The 16,333-nt window shown below is 40.9% G+C and overlaps 1 protein-coding gene across 11 annotated transcripts in view; it reads left to right on the top strand.

The window, feature by feature from the left end:
* The window catches only part of SEMA5B (semaphorin 5B), a 354,034-nt gene that overhangs the window by 105,643 nt on the left and 232,058 nt on the right, over positions 1–16,333 (top strand). For 9 of the 11 annotated variants that reach the window (XM_053403821.1, XM_053403884.1, XM_053403902.1 and 6 more), the window contains one exon: positions 9,754–9,814. The exons of the other annotated variants lie outside the window; for them this stretch is intronic. The gene's annotated coding sequence lies outside the window, so the exon portion shown is untranslated. The remainder of the gene's footprint in view (positions 1–9,753; positions 9,815–16,333) is intronic. 11 annotated transcript variants of the gene reach the window in all.

Raw genomic sequence — 16,333 nt, 5'->3', positions numbered from 1 at the left:
CAGCATAAAGTAAGGGCCCTCCTTGATGGTTATCCAAATACACTAATATCTTTATTGAGAGGGATTCGTTTTGCCTGTCAAGTTCAGTTTATTATTATTACTATCTCTAACTTACGAGTTGACATCTTGGGGAAAACATGGTGCAAAGCAGAGTTTCTAAAACTTCCGGCAGCTGAGCTACATTCTCCCACCCTGGAGTTAAAATCGGTCTTTGTATGAAGCATCTATGTCACATCGTGTGTGTGTGTGTGTGTGTGTGTGTGTGTGTGTGTGTGTGTTTGTGTGTTATAAGGGAGGCATAGGTGCCTTCTGTTCTACCAGTCTTGGTAAGCCTATGAACTGGGATTTTGGTTCTTTGTCTTAGTGCCTCATCTCTTATGAGCATCATAATTATTTTGCTCACCGTGTAGCACCATGGATAGCCTTAGTCCTCTTTGAAGATATAATGCATGTGTCTTCCCCCATCCCCTTATTGTTCAAAGCAGGCAGTGAATGACTAAAGCTGCTCCACAGTTATGTATTTCCACTTAAATATACAGAACTGCTGGGGCCTGGATAGATCTGATATTTGGTCTCATGGTAGCTTAGTAGAAGAGTAACTGGTTTGTATGCAATGGTCCTTGGTTCAGCCCCTGGCATCTCCAAGTAGGTCTGGGAGAGAAGTCTGTCTGAAAGCTTGGAGAGGTGCTGCCAGTCAGTGTAGTAGACAATGCTGAGTGTTCTGCCTTGGTATAAGGCAGATTCTTACGTTGCCTGGTATTTCTACAGAATGTTTCATACATTATATGGCTGCCAATATGAATCTGACTACCAGTACACACTCAACAGAAAGTTGTAGCCAGTCCTGATTCCTTAATGAGTGCAACTACACAAGATGTTTTTGTGCTTGCTCTTTTTGAATCCATACTTTAATGTTACTAAATGTACAACATGAGATATAATGCTTGAAGTGACTCATTTTCTTTTGAATCCTATTGTTTTCATGCAAGCACAAGGAGAGCAATTTGCCATGTAGGTTATTTTGTATTGACCCCTATTCTCACTTTCAGAACTACCTTGAAGTATTTTTTTTTAAGAAAAACAGCCTAACAACATTCATCCCTAGTAATGAATTACCATATGGATACATCTTGTAAAGAGATTATCTCCATTCAGTTCTTCTTATAAAGTTCTCAGAAGGGAAAGCATCGTCCCAATGCACAGAAGCAATTTTTCTTTTCAATGGATCCTGTGACTCAAATCTAAAAACCTCTGCTCTCTGAGGAATGCTTTCCAAATGTTTACTTACTTCTTGATTCCTGATAGACAGTTTTTGTTTTCAAAAAAAATCAGGTGAGCTGCTGCTTTTGAAAGTTATACTGCTTTATATTGTTTGAAAGATGGGTAGCACTGATTAACCTAACAGCCTGAATTTTCTCTGCAGGATTAATATTGTTTCACCTTTTCTTCTTCAGATTTTCAGCCCTACCAATAGGCAAAGTAAGGCAGCTACATGAGGTGGCAATATGCTGGGTCATGTCAACATGGTCATGTCACCCACCGTCTCAGATTTTGATGAAATTTAGTGTACACCCTTCCCTTATGGTTGAAAGAAACCCTCTTAAATTCTTTCCCTCTGTCTCAAATGGTTTTAATTTTATAGCACTCCAAAGTTTCGTGAAATCTGTGTTGCCTGTCCCTCTTAAGACCCTCGGCACATGTACATTTTATTTTTTTCTCTCAATAACCAAGTATGAGATCTCTTTGAAATTTTACACAGAGCTCAACAAGAGGATGAGGATTTCAGGAAAAAATACATCAGCACTCAAAAGATTTTATAAATGCCTAATTTTTTTTTAATAAATGTACTTTTTTGGAAAACATAGGTTTAGAAAACCTCAATTTTCAGCGTGCGGGTATGATGGAACCCAGAGTTTTTTATGTTGATAATTATTGCAAAGACATGTTCTTTCTTGACAAAGAATGAAATTTATGGGTTTTTTATTCCTTGTAACGGAAATGTTACTTTTTTGGACATGGGGGGGGGATGGCTACTTGGTACAACTTTCCTACAATCCATAGCTGTAATAAAAAAATTAATGAAACAAAGTTGTTCATCATAAAAATTAACATAATATTGGTTATTGTAAGTTTCTCCCAAAACACCTTTCCCTTCACAGTAAGACATAATATGAAAGGAGTGTGGTCCTGCCTCCCCCCGCCCCTTTAAAGAAAGCAAACGCGTTGGCTGTGAAATGATTCAAGGACTGGGGTTTTTAGGCAAGACTACTAGCAAGATAGGGACGCGGGTGGCGCTGTGGGTAAAAGCCTCAGCGCCTAGGACTTGCCGATCGAAAGGTCAGCGGTTCGAATCCCCGCGGCGGGGTGCGCTCCCGTCGCTCAGTCCCAGTGCCTGCCAACCTAGCAGTTTGAAAGCACCTTCAGGTGCAAGTAGATAAATAGGGACCGCTTACCAGCGGGAAGGTAAACGGCGTTCCGTGTGCTGCGCTGGCTCGCCAGATGCAGCTTGTCACGCTGGCCACGTGACCCGGAAGTGTCTGCAGACAGCGCTGGCTCCCGGCCTATAGAGTGAGATGAGTGCACAACCCTAGAGTCTGGCAAGACTGGCCCGTACGGGCAGGGGTACCTTTACCTTTACCTTACTAGCAAGATGGAGCCATGACCACCAAGCACCTTGGCACCTGACCTACTATTAATGCAACTGTTGATCATTCTATATTCTAAAATATGCCCTTGCTGAGCTTTTTGAGTAGATTAGCCAGCTAGCTGACTGGTTGCTAGTTTCTCCAAGGAGGCGTAGGGCAACCAGGTTATTGGAATTATAGTGAATGCCCATGGAAGGTATTGATTTGGAAAGATGAAGGTTGTCCCTTTTAGGACAGGAAAACGGGTCTTAGGATGATATTTGTAACGAATGGGTCTGATGGAGGAGCAAGCCCTCTCCCCATTTCAGCTCTCCCCTAGCCACAAATAAAAGAACCTGGTTTATGAGCATGAGGTAAAATAAATCTTACCAAAAACTTAACTAGTGACTAGGGTGAGTTTTCTGATCAGTCACAGCATTTATTGTCTTCTGTGATGTTTTTATTGTGCCCTTGCTTATGATTGGATGTGGGGGGATTGGTTTTACACAGCATCCTCTTGCATAACTTGGCTACATGCCGCATAGCCTCCCTTGCGAAACTGTGTTCCTCAAAAATGGCCAAAAAAATCTTATCAGTTGTGTTTCACATTAATAGAAGAATTGTTTTGGTTGTGCGATTCCTTTTCATCGCTCTTTTGCACAGATTAGCCATGTTTAGTAGTATGAAATTGTCACTTAATCAGTTCATCAGGGAGTTCTCTACTGCAGAAGTGACAGAATCAACGTGGAACTGTTTGACAGGGGGAAGGTTCCTAATGAGAGAAGAAGGTGGGGGGTAAAGGAGTTCTCTGACACTTATATTTTGAAATATAACTAAGCGTGATTTATCTCCCTTTGCCAGTGTCTGCTACCAATGTTCAATTTACATTAATAGCTGTGGAAATGACAGTTTTTACTGTCGTATGCATTGGCTTGTTATTACGGCTATGCCTGATTTGACAGGACAATTTTTCTATTATTGTTATTACTCATAATACACACACACACATTTTACACATCAACTGCCTCATCTGATCACCTTTGGCATGTCAGACTAGTTAATTTACGCATAATCATATTTTGGGTTTTAATTCTCACAACATCAAACACCCACAAGGAGAAACAAATTAACACTTAACCAAGGATGCATTTAAGAAAAGGCAAAGCAAGAGAGAGAAAGAGAGAGAGAGAAATTATCATTTTAGAACTGGGTGTCTGCTTGCATTCCTATTTTTGTGGATGAGTTATTTATTTATTTCAGAGCTGCTGGCAGATTGTATTTGCTCTCCAAATAGGTTTGCCTCAGTGGTATTTTTATTGTTCCCGTAATTGAGTGTGCTGAAGAAAAGGGCTCTCCCCAAGTTTACCACATCCGTTCTAGCCAAGTATAACATGAGTGTGATTTATGGGAAGACAACAACCTTGGATCTCATTCAATCACATCATCAGTTTTAAGCTGGCTGCCTAATAAGTAGCAGGCTTTCTCTCTCCCCCCCTTCACCCCCCTGGCCCCCTTATATGACTTTGTCTCCAGATGGTTTGGCGTGTTACCCAGCACGACGACAATATTTTTTCCATTTCTCATCACTTTTGTTGCAAAAGCGTCTTTCTTGCTTTGTGTAAAAGTGTTACAAAGAAAGGGGTTTGGGGAGCCAAGACCTGTCTTTGGGCTTTCACTGGTATCTAAGGAACCGTCTCAGATACGCGGGCTAGAAAGCAAGGCCTTGTGTCAACTTATGTTTTATGCAAAGATGCCCATCCAATTCATGAAAAGTGCCGTAGAGTTCATAAGGAAGGTGACTTAGCTCCCAGTGTAAAATGGAACATTACTGCTTTGGTGGGGAGGGGGAGGGGAAATAACACCGACTCATTTGCATATTTCTTTATCTTTGTGATTTTTCTCCCACAAGCATAGCTTCAAAGAGGTGACAAAAAAGCCATAAAAGGAAATTCAAAAGATCAAATAACATATACAACTCATTAGAAAAGCGTCTATAACAATTGATGGCACAAAAGCAGCAAAACAGGTCCAATAATGTTTTGGTGGTGCTTGAGAAAAATCAATAGGTTTTCCAGATGCTTGCCAGGATTTGCTGGTTGTTACCAGTTGCTTAAATATTAATACAACATGGCCTATGAAGCCTTTCTGGTTGAAGGCACACGTCAGAAAGTTTTTTCTGATGTTTAGTTGGAATCTCCTTTCTTGTAACTTGAAGCCATTGATTTGGGTCCTAGTCTCCGGAACAGGAGAAAAGAAGCTTGCTCAGCCCTTCATGTGACAGACCTTTAGGATATCTCCTCTTTTCCAGGTTAAACATACTCAATTCCTTCGAGCGTTCCTCATAAGGCTTGGTTTCCAGACACTTGGTCGTCTTGGTTGCCCTCGTCTGCACACATTCCAGCTTGTCAATATCATCCTTAAATTGTGGTGTCTAGAACTGGACACAGGACTCGGGTGTGGTGTCACCAAGGCAAAATAGAGTGGTACTATTCCTTCCCTTGATCTGGACTCTACACTTCTGTTGATGCAGCCTAAAATATCATTAGCTTTTTTGCAGCTTCATCACACTGGCTGATGTTAAACTTGTGGTCTACTAAGACCCTTGGATCTTTTTCACATATACTACTGGCAAGCCAGGTCCCCCCCCCCCATCTTATATTTGTGCACCTGGTTATTCTTGCCTAGATGCAGAACTTTACATTAGTCCTTATATGATTTTGGGAGTTAGGGCCCAGTTCTCCAATCTGTTAAAGTCATCTTGAATCACGATTCTGTCTTCGATGACATTGCCCACCCTTCCCCGTTGGGTATCATCTGCAAATTTGAAGAGCATCCCCTCAAGACCTTCATCTAAGTCATTGATAAAGATGTTGAACAACTGCTGGCCCAGGTCAGAACTCTGTGGTCCCCCATGTGTCACTTTTTCCAGAATGATGAGGAACTGTTAGTAAGCATTCTCACTGGTTCTCACTGGCATTCTCAGCTGGTTCAGTCAACCAACTACAAATCCACCTAAGTGACCTTGTCCAGCCCACATTTTACTAGCTTCTCTGCAAGAATATATTGGGGGACATGGTCAAAAGCCTTACTGAAATCAAGATACACTATGTGCAAGGATTCCATTGATCCACCAAGCTGGTAGCTCTATGAAGAAATGAAATGAGATTCATCTTTGAAGCACCCATGAGTGTATGGCTGCAAAACATACCCAGTAGGGAGAGTGCTCTAACTAGAGCTATGTTGCCAAAATAGCCCTGGTCTTTCTCTGCACAAGTGTTCTCTTTGAGACGGACATAAAAACCAGACATATAAAACCACTCTGAATTGCGCTTTTTCTTGAAAGCATTGCACTTTTTCCTGTTTCTGGGGCCTTAGTTTGCTTTAGGGGTGGGCAGAGATCACGACTGAGATTTTCGGAGCCATATGTTGCCATAGTTTTTTTTACTTGTTTTTTGCTTGAAGCTTCTCCTTTTCTCTAACCAGAAAGCAAAAAGTCACCGAGCCAGATGATGTTCTTGCATTCAGTGGCACTTCACGATTATTCAATATTCAAATAGTAACAGTGAGAAGCTGTGCGTGGGGTAAGGGATTATTCTACTTTAGTAGGAGTGTTACAATCTGTTACTTTGGAAATAGTTCATTGCTGTTCGCCTAAATGTTGTGTCCCAAACCAATTAATGCTAAACCACTGAATAATTTCAGTGAATTCATCCCTTGTTTCTTTCTCATCCTCTACTTATCCTTTTCTTATCTGGTATGTCTTTTGATGTTTCAAGCCAGAAACTGTCACATTTAAGTAAAATAATTTACTTAGTTGGCATAGTACTAGGAGAAGTAGGAGTAGGATGTATGACTGTTGGGGAATTTCCATATTATAAATGTTTAATAATAATACATCAGAGTCTCAGTGTCTCTTGTCTGTCTGTCTTCTATAGCTGTTAGTTTGTAGAGCTTTCAAAAGAAAAGACCCAGAACCTATGGAAGACTCTGGTGCACATGTGTGTTTCAACAGGGGCTTTCAGCACCTACCTTCAACACTTTGTATATCACCTGACACACTGAGCTACATTTCTCAAAGGTGCTGCTTGGCTGTAATCCAAGTATTGCTTTTTGACTGAGCTACTCATGGGTCCATGGGCCAATTAATTCCACCAGGCCTTAAGCAGAGGAGGAAAATTTGTGGTCTCCAGATGTTCTGGACTTCATCTCTCATCTATCCCAGGCAAGGATGGCAGGAGTTACACTTATGTGATATCTGGAGGGCCACAAGTAAACAATATATGAGGGTCACCTTGTAGCCTATTTTATGAGCAACTTCTCTTAATGTGAGATGTTCCTGCCAGAGTAAGCTTCTGCCCTCTTTCCATGCACATTTGGAATGTGACCTCATGTTCATCTTGGATTCCTCTACCTGCTTCTTCTGGACTTCTTGAACTTCGATCATTGCTTTTGGAACTTTACTTTCTGCCTGCCTTGGATTACGCTATGTTCCTTTGGCTGCTTTGCCCTGGGCTAACCCGGGGCAGAGGAGGACCTTCAGTAATCCCAGCTTTCCTGAAGACACCCTAGAAAAATGCTGAAAGTGGGCATGTTGTTGTTGGTTGCTGTTAGCATCTGTGTGCCTTAAGAGACGATGGACCTGCTGTGGATCCAGAGTCTGGTAACTCATACTGCTGCCTTCCACATTGTTTTTGCTGAGTTAGCAACACCAAAGGGAGGTCTCTGGGGTGCAAACCTGGGGTGTGTATATGGAGGCCCTGGGCTGCTCAGAGGACAAGATCTCCCTCTTGGCCTCGTTGATATGATCCAAAGTAAAGCAGAGGAATGCATTTGGCAGCGGCTTGGCTGCAGGAGTTGCTGGAAGGAGGTGTATGGTTTCAAAATTAAAAGTAGGTTGTATGTTGCAGACTCTGGTTGGAAGGTAGACATTGACTCTGCAAAGACTGAAGGCTCCAGGATTTATTAATGTCTTGTATTCCACACAGGGCTATGTTTGAAAACTGATGTGAAGCTTAAACTGCTGCAGAAATGAACAAGAAACATTTTTTTGGGAGAAGAATGGTCCAGAAAAGTAATGCTCAGACACATTTTTGCTGTCAAGCGTAATTCAAGGTGATTAAAGTTCAAATTGCCTGTGTACAAAGTGGGCCTTCTCCCTGTTTGGGGGATCTGTGGATGGAGGAGTTGCCCAAGATACATTTGCTATCCTAGTTCTGCAGTTTTTGTTCTCAGGAAGCTTACATACGCCCATATCTAGGTGCTATCTGCTTTGTATATGAATTATTTTAACTGCAAGTTTGTTTTGTTCACATTGTACAGTTCTATTGATGTGAGCACCTTGTGGTAGGTAAACTGCCTGAGAGATCAAGCACAATTATAGACTCACAGAAAATTACAGCAGCTTCTCTGCACTTCAGGCTTGTATCCATATCAAAGAGTCAGTAGAATCATGTGATGGCTTAAAGTGCAGGTGGAAAATTTTACATTCTAAAAGTTCCCCTGTGTAAAGAAAACCAAAACAAAACCTGTTCATAGAAAAATAGCACACTGGAGACCAGCCTAGGCTAGAACCTTTCTTTTCCTAAAGCAAGCTTTCTGTAGACAGGGAATTTTTGGTGTGGGGCAACATTCAGATGTACTATCCCAACCCAACCTGGATTCTAATACTCTGTTCTCCAAGTACAATCTCATTTGAAAAATTGGAGGCCCTTGGTAAACTGAGCTGCAATGCAGGCTGTGTTTGCTCCTTGAATGGTCATCAGAGAGTTTCACATTTTTCTCAGATTTGTTTATTCCTTAAGATTATTTGCCAAGTGCTTTGAATCACCGTTGAGAACGCGATGAAATTCTAAATGAGCTGTGTTTGGTTGAGTTGGATACAATACAAAGGTCACATATGTTTCTGTTTCCTGTGTGGAGGAAGATAACTCTCTAAGAATTAGATGTTGAGAATGAATGTGCATGTTAACTAATTTGTATTTTTCTGCAGAACAAACCACGACACGTAACCACAGTTTGATGTGTGCTAGAAACTTTCCAGCAAGTAACATGTTGGCCAAAAGCTAGAACAGCAAGCTTCCAAATGAATTGAGCTTATTTCTTACAGAATGTTCTGCACAGTCCTTCAGATAAGAATCCCAGAACTCACATTTTATCGGGGCTGGGGGAGTGAGTGGCCCTCTATATGATGTTGGCCTCTCAACTCCCTTTAGCCCCACCAACAATGGCCATAAAATGGGGGTGGTTTGAGATGTAACCGCCCCGCAACATCTGGAAGGCCACAGGGTCCCCACCTTTGATTTATTTGTTCAAACAACAGTCTGCAGTGTGTGATATAAAGTCTCTTGCATCCTAGGAAATTTAGTATGTAGGGTTGTGGATTTTATAGTTCCATACTGAAACACAGTGACCCAAGGTCTGCAAGAGTTCTTATAGGCAGGGATCATTATCTCATGGTAACTATCTCTGTTGAACCCTTAGAGAGGAGAAGGAAGAACATAGACACAGTGATAGAGGAAGTTCTGCCGTGTTTTCCCTAGTCTGTGAAGTTGCCTAGTGTTGGATGTGTCTGAAGTCAAAGCAAAATTAATGTAGGATTGGAAATGCGTGTCTGGAAATACTTTACTGGAGAAAGGGAAACTTCCTAGAAACTCACAGATAACTGCCTTTTATTGTGTATCTGTGATTTATAAATTCCAATACATTCCCCCTGTTTACCAGGAACCTAGTATTTTCCAATACTTGTCTCTGGTACAAAAGAAATTTGCTTTTGAGGTTTTTTTTGAGGGGAGGTGCCTTATTAAAAACATGTTGTTGTGTGCATTTTTTGCAGTAGAGTTGTCATTTTCCCAAGTTCCAGCTTCATCCGCTCTGAGATTAAACTTGTGCGTCAAAGGTGGAGACATCTTGGCTGTAGACGGTTTGGCATGCTTCAGCGCCAAGACACCATGCAACACACCATCAGGAAGAGACAGTTGATTGAAGAATGGCTAAGCTTTCAGAATAGAATTGTGTCTCTGTTTCCATTTGCTAAATGTTGGAGGAGAATGACATAACATCCATTACATTTTTACTCTGTTCTGCTATTTTTAGCATTCTTTATTTTCGTTGTGCTTTTCTTTTCTTGCAGGTTGCAACAGGATTACAAGAGAGCACGGACCTCGAAATGACATGCTAGTGATGCAAAGACAGTGAGTATTTTGAGAAAACCAGTTTTCTATTTTTAAAACTGTAATGACACCCTTTCTAGATTTGGACTTTTGTTTCCAAATCCTTTGACTTAGGCTCTGTCTAGATGGTAGTTTCTTCCACAGATGGTTTGCTGTTACAGCAAGAAACCTGAAGCAGTGGAGAAGAACCCAAAAAAGAGCATCTCATTCATGGGGGGGGGGAGAGTAAAGTTTGTGCTTTGTATTGTGTCATTCATAAACACATCCTCCTTGGATTGTGTGAACTGGGAGAGATTAGCACAGAAATCTCTTTGGTTTCAGTTTAGCTGTAGATGTCTCATATGCTTCGTTGTAAGGGGCTGCCTGAGGCAGACAAGATCTCTTCTCTCTCTCCACCCCCACTGTTCTAATATTCCACATATAGAAGTTGCTTAGATTGGCTGTTGTATCTGAGGACAGCAGGTTAGTTATGGGGGTGTAGAGCAGGTTGTGTTGTACATATAGCTGTATCCTCCCAAAGAAAGGAACACATGCTGTCTCTCAGCATTTGCCACCTGAAGCAGTCTCCTTATTGCTTAATTGTAGGGCTGGCCCTGTTCGTTGTGTCTCACACCTTCCTACTTACTCTCTGGCACAATCTTGCATACAATTAAAAGGCTCTGTTTGGAACCAGTGATAGGCAGTGAAATTTTTGGATGACCACATGATATCTAGCGGTAAAGGGCATAGTCATGTGATCAATGTATCCAAATGACTAACTCTTCCCAAGGTTCATGCACAGTTATTAAATAGATGATGAGGACCCAAATCATGGATTGTATGTGAACAGAGTATCAGGCATGTTCTTTCTTCAGTTTCATCCCTTTTAAATCGGAACCAGTGAAGGCAGTGAAGGTCCTGTGTGAGTGTCTGGAGGCGGTTGGTTGGAGAATGGATGGTGGCTAACAGATTAAGGTTGAATCCTGACAAGACAGAAGTACTGTTTTTGGGGGACAGTGGGTGGGCAGGTGTGGAGAACTCCCTGGTCCTGAATGGGGTAACTGTGCCCCTGAAGGACCAGGTACACAGCCTGGGAGTCATTCGGGACTCACAGCTGTCCATGGAGACACAGGTCAGTTCTGTTTCCAGGGCAGCTGTCTACCAGCTTCATCTGGTACGCAGGCTGAGACCCTACCTGCCCGTGGACTGTCTCACCAGAGTGGTGCATGCCCTAGTTATCTCCCACTTGGAGTCCTGCAGTGTACTCTACGTGAAGGTGACTCGGAAACTACAACTAATCCATAATGCGGCAGCTAGACTGGTGACTGGGAGTGGCCACCGAGACCACATAACACTGATCCTGAAAGACCTAAGTTTTTAATGTTTGATGTATTCATCATGGTTTTAGTATTCTATTGGGAGCCACCCAGAGTGGCTGGGGAAACCCAGCCAGATGGGCGGGGTATTAATAATAATAATAATAATAATAATAATAATAATAATAATAAAACAATTGGATGGGGTATAAATACATCATCATCATCATCATCATCATCATCATCATCATCATCATCTCTGACTCCACCCATTTCTCAGCTTCCTTCAATATTCTCTGTCTCTGACATTCCTCTTATGCCACTTGTTTTTCTGCTCACTCTTTCTCTCTTTCCACATGTTACCAAGGCAGCAGAGCCTGAGGATTAGAACCAATGATATTCACCTCTTCTGGTTCTTTGACACCAGTGTACACCAGTGGCTACAATGGGATGCATTCCCACCCACCTGCCCAGGTTGTTTGTGATTTCAGAAAAATTGAGTTGCAGCAAGATGCCTCACCACTACATTATAGAAATTGAGTAGGATTTAATTAATGCTGCCATTTATAGCAAGTGCCTCATTAAGTCAGGTAGGGTCAAGAATACTTACATGGCTGCTCAGTGATATCTAAGGGCTGTCCTTTGAGTTTTATGTAATCCAAAGCTTGGATATATATTAAGACTTTGATATTTGGTTTAGTTTTGAATGTAGTTTGGGTTTCTCATTGGTTTGTTAAATTTTAATTGAATGTGACATGTTTAATTTGTCGTTACCTACTCTTGGCTTTTGGAATGTAGGTGGGGCTATCCGTTTAGATAACCAATTAATAAATCACCACCTCTCCAATTAATATGCATGAATTAAATGGTTGAGTATATATTTTAGTCAGTTTATCCCCCAGTGTGTTTTACTGTGCTGCTTACTTAATGTACTCATTGGATCTCTATTTAGTTCACTCAGGAACTCAGTACAGTCAATATCTTGTAATGAAAAACCCATCGATTCCACCTTTTATTTCAGTCCCAGTTGATGGCTTTCATCAGGAGCTATCAGATAACTCAATCACTGGCCCATTGAAAATTGTGCTTTAATCAATGGGTGAGACTATTTTGCTTAAGGGAGACTTTGGGAAAAGTCACAAGGAAAGAACACAATAGGGGGAGAACTGGAAATACAAATAATGCTGTAATTGAATCCTTTTGCCAGCATTTCAGACCTTGTGTTGATTTTTATTGTCTCCCCAGAGTAATACACTAATTCCTCAGCCACTTCCACAGTTAAGTAGAAACTGAAGTCATGAACTTGCAGATGCTTCACTTGTAAGAGTGCCTATTGTCTACATCCAGGGAAGAAGTGATTTTTTAGGCCTTGATCGCTTCAGAAGCCATGTGCGTGGGAAGATTGGGCTTATTTTGTAGTCACTCTCAGCACACAGTAATTTGGCTGCTCCTGTCTGAATCAGTATCTTACACCATATGACACACATTCATCTTGACTCTATGATATTCAGTGTTAATTATATCCACTCATTGAAATCAATGAAGTTATGTCCTTTGAGTTCAGTGCATCTATCCTGAGTATTACTTAGTTGGATACTCAGTTTCTTCAGTTATTGGAGATTACAATAATTTTGAAAGAAGAAAAAGAGTAATTCTCAATGACAGTGTCACAGCTGTGGAAATCCTTCACTACTGAGATCAGACTATCCCCCACATTATATCTGTCCAGATGGCAACTCAGTACTATTTGTTCAAACAGGCCTATGGAGCACAATAAGAGTGACATCATTTGTCTTTTTCTTTGGACTTGTATTTAATGCTCACTTCTGATGTACTTTTATTTTGTTTTTAATACTGTGTCTTTGCTGTTAGCTGCTCTGGGTTCTCCTGAGAGTAATGCTGAGATATAAGGAATAACACAATTACTTGCAGTTTTTGTGAGGTAAAAGCCAGAAATATAAACATGTAGAACATTTTCAGTGGTGGGGCTAAAAGCAACTTCATGTTGGCATGGACATGAGTCTGTGGCCAACAAGGACAGGATTTTGCAAGTCAAGCTTACAGCGACATTTTAAAACGTTGTGATGATGGTTCTCCCAAACTTTCCAGACATTAGTTATCCATATTTATGCCCCACATATCTCCATGTCCATGGAAACACATAAAATACAGGTTTGGGTTTGTTTGTTTTTTGATAAACAGAGGTGGTTGGAGTGTTTTGAATGTTTCGCAGAACACTGAGATATAGAAAACTCTGCTGTATAATAGAATAGCAGAAGGAGGTAAGAATTTAGGGTTTTATCCAATGCTATTTGTGTGGTGATGGAAAACCCTTCAGTCCAATGTGACTTCCATCATTGGATTCAGGAAGGAAGGTGACGTTTTGCATATTCATTCTACACCTGCACCTCCCCACCTTCAGCCTGTACTTCAGGGTTGTGGGACAGCATGGAAAGTGGTGTGGTAGGCTTCCAATGCGGAGGTGAATTGGCTAAAATAGTCTCCCTCCCGGTTCTGCTGATGGGAGCCTCTGCTGGATCAAAGAGTTTTTCACCAGCAGAAGGACACCACTGAATACAACTCATCGTATATGCACAGAATTTGATCCACAATCATCATTCTCTGACACCTACTTCCTAAATAAAATAACAACTGAGGTAATTACAACATTTGCTAAATTGATATCTACTGTTCCATCTGTATCACAATTATCTTTTAATCTGTATGTGTGATTACTTAAACAAAATACAAGCTTCTAAATGAATATTCATTAAACACACCCTATGGCTCATTTCCCTGATGGGTATTTTAAAGATTATGCACTCAAAACATTTTTAAAAGCACAAAAATTATTTGCCCTGTGGAATCAAAACAAGTAAAGTTTGGGCCTTTTTCTTGCAGAAACCCATTTCTGGTTTTCAGTACCACATTGTATGGGAAAAAATTATTAATAAAATAGTAGACTTGGTTGTGGTTTATTCATGGTAAAGGAGGAAGAGGAATTAAATGGTAGGGATCACAATATAATATGTTGCTGTTTCTGGAAAGTATGTTTTCCTCCTTCATATAAATTTGTACCAGAAACTACAGATTAAATCAGAATTACATTGGCATGGCTAACATAAAAATCTAAAGGTAAAGGACCCCTGACAATTAAGTTCAGTTGCGAACGACTCTGGGGTTGCGGTTCTCATCTCGCTTTATTGGCTGAGGGAGCCGGCGTACAGCTTCCGGGTCATGTGGCCAGCATGACTAAGCCGCTTCTGGCGATCCAGAGCAGTGCACGGAAACGCCATTTACCTTCCTGCCAGAGCGGTACCCATTTAACTACTTGCACTTTGAGGTGCTTTCGAACTGCTAGGTTGGCAGGAGCTTGGACCGAACAACAGGAGCTCACCCCATCGCAGGGATTCGAACCGCCAACCTTCTGATCAGCAAGCCCAAGGCTCAGTGGTTTACACTCAGTGCCACCCGCGTCCCAAATGGCTAACATAGATAGAACTATATGGGAACCAGTGCCATACAAATAACTCTAGTTGATCCTTGGAACTGTAGAGCAGCTATTTTGAGGATCTTTTTGTGCCATAATATCCCCATCCTATAAATTGAATGTGTGAATTGGCCGTTAGTTCACTAACATCTGCTGAGTTATAACTGACCTATAACAGCCCATCAGAATACTTTTTATACTACCAGTAAGAATTTTTAAAATATATTTACTTGAAAGGTCAACTCTATGCCATTTACTAGAAGAGTATTCATTGGATAATATTTTATGAGGTTCTAAAGATTTGGAGGAATTGAAGACTACTCATTATTTCCAAGATGTATTTTTAAAGCAAGAATCAAGGAAATCCTATTCTATCCTAAACATTTCAGTGTTTAATTGAAGTGTGTCGTACATGGGTTTGAACTACATCTTCAGTGAGTTGTGTAGCTATACATTTACACACACACAATGGGAGTAGATGATAAACCCTGATGATAAAATTATGATTTTTTAAAAAAGAAATAGTGCCAAACTTGCTTATTGGAAAGAAAATGCTGTTTCTATTCACAGATGTTTAGTTTTTAAGGGAGCTTTTTTTTGAGAGAGAGAGACAATTGCTGGAGCCAAATCACATCCCTGCATTTTTAGGCACTGTCCTATTGTCTCAGAAGAATCAAAGTTGTGAAAAATGACTTTTTCTGATATTGATGAAGCTTTAGAAGCAGTCTGCAGTGCAGATGTTGCTGGCTGTTGTGGACAAAAGTCAGCAATAGGTTTTTGAACTAAACAGGGATGTAGGTGACATCAAGTATTCTCCCCCCCCTTTAAGTTATGCAGCTGAGGGCTGAGCCAAAACTGGGGGGGGGTGTTACTTTAAAAAAAATACTTTGCCCTCTGTGAGGAAACTGTGGGAAGTTGTCGTGAAACACAAGTAGCAAGCTTAGGGCTAGTTAATGCATGAAGGGGTTAAGAGCATAGAATTGTATTCCTAGACTCAGCTAGGTCGTGCCACTCACCTAGAAGGAAGGAAGTTAAGTTTCCTCCTTTGTTCATTTTCTTTCACCATATGATGTGCTTGCTTGCTTTTAGCTCAGACTGCATACTTGGAGGTATTTCACTATATTTTGTTTCCCAAGTTTTTTGCATGTGTTTACTTTCTGTTGCATGGATAAATGCATGAAGCTAACCTTTGGAACATTGTAAGTAAAACATTTTAAACTTACTAAGATGTGTGGTCTGTTCAGTGCTAAGAAGGGTAGGATCAGGGAAACTCTGGTAATGGGCTAAATGTGCTATTAAAGCTTTAACAGCCTAAATCACACCGCTCCCTGCTTTTGTGACTTTTAACTCTGCTGGGGGTTCTCCCTATTCCTCTCTATCTATCCACTCCACAGAAGAACACTTTCCCTCATTTTGGTAATCTTTTAGGGATCACACAAATAAGTGAAAATTTTCACATCTGGAGTACTTTTATATAAAGTCCTAAGTTTTAATTATGTTGTGGTCTGCCGTTATGTGATATTTGATCATTAGAGTACGGTGAATTCACACCTGCATGTTTAGTCTTTGATTACTGCTACATCAAATGCTGATTTTTCTTTCTCTTCAACTACGGTTGCAGAGCAAACCCAGCTAGAGCTTCTGTATCATTTGACATCAGCACAGATAGCATAATGCTTTTCTGTGGAGAAAATTCACACTTCAGATGCAAGTTGAATTATGTACATGAATGTGTGAATCAGCTTTTAGTAGCCT

The sequence above is a fragment of the Podarcis raffonei genome, chromosome 1 (assembly GCF_027172205.1).
Source record: "Podarcis raffonei isolate rPodRaf1 chromosome 1, rPodRaf1.pri, whole genome shotgun sequence".
In the NCBI taxonomy this organism is placed as follows: Eukaryota; Metazoa; Chordata; class Lepidosauria; order Squamata; family Lacertidae; genus Podarcis; species Podarcis raffonei.
Note: the sequence above shows the minus strand (reverse complement) of the source record. Positions and strands in the feature narration are given on the sequence as shown.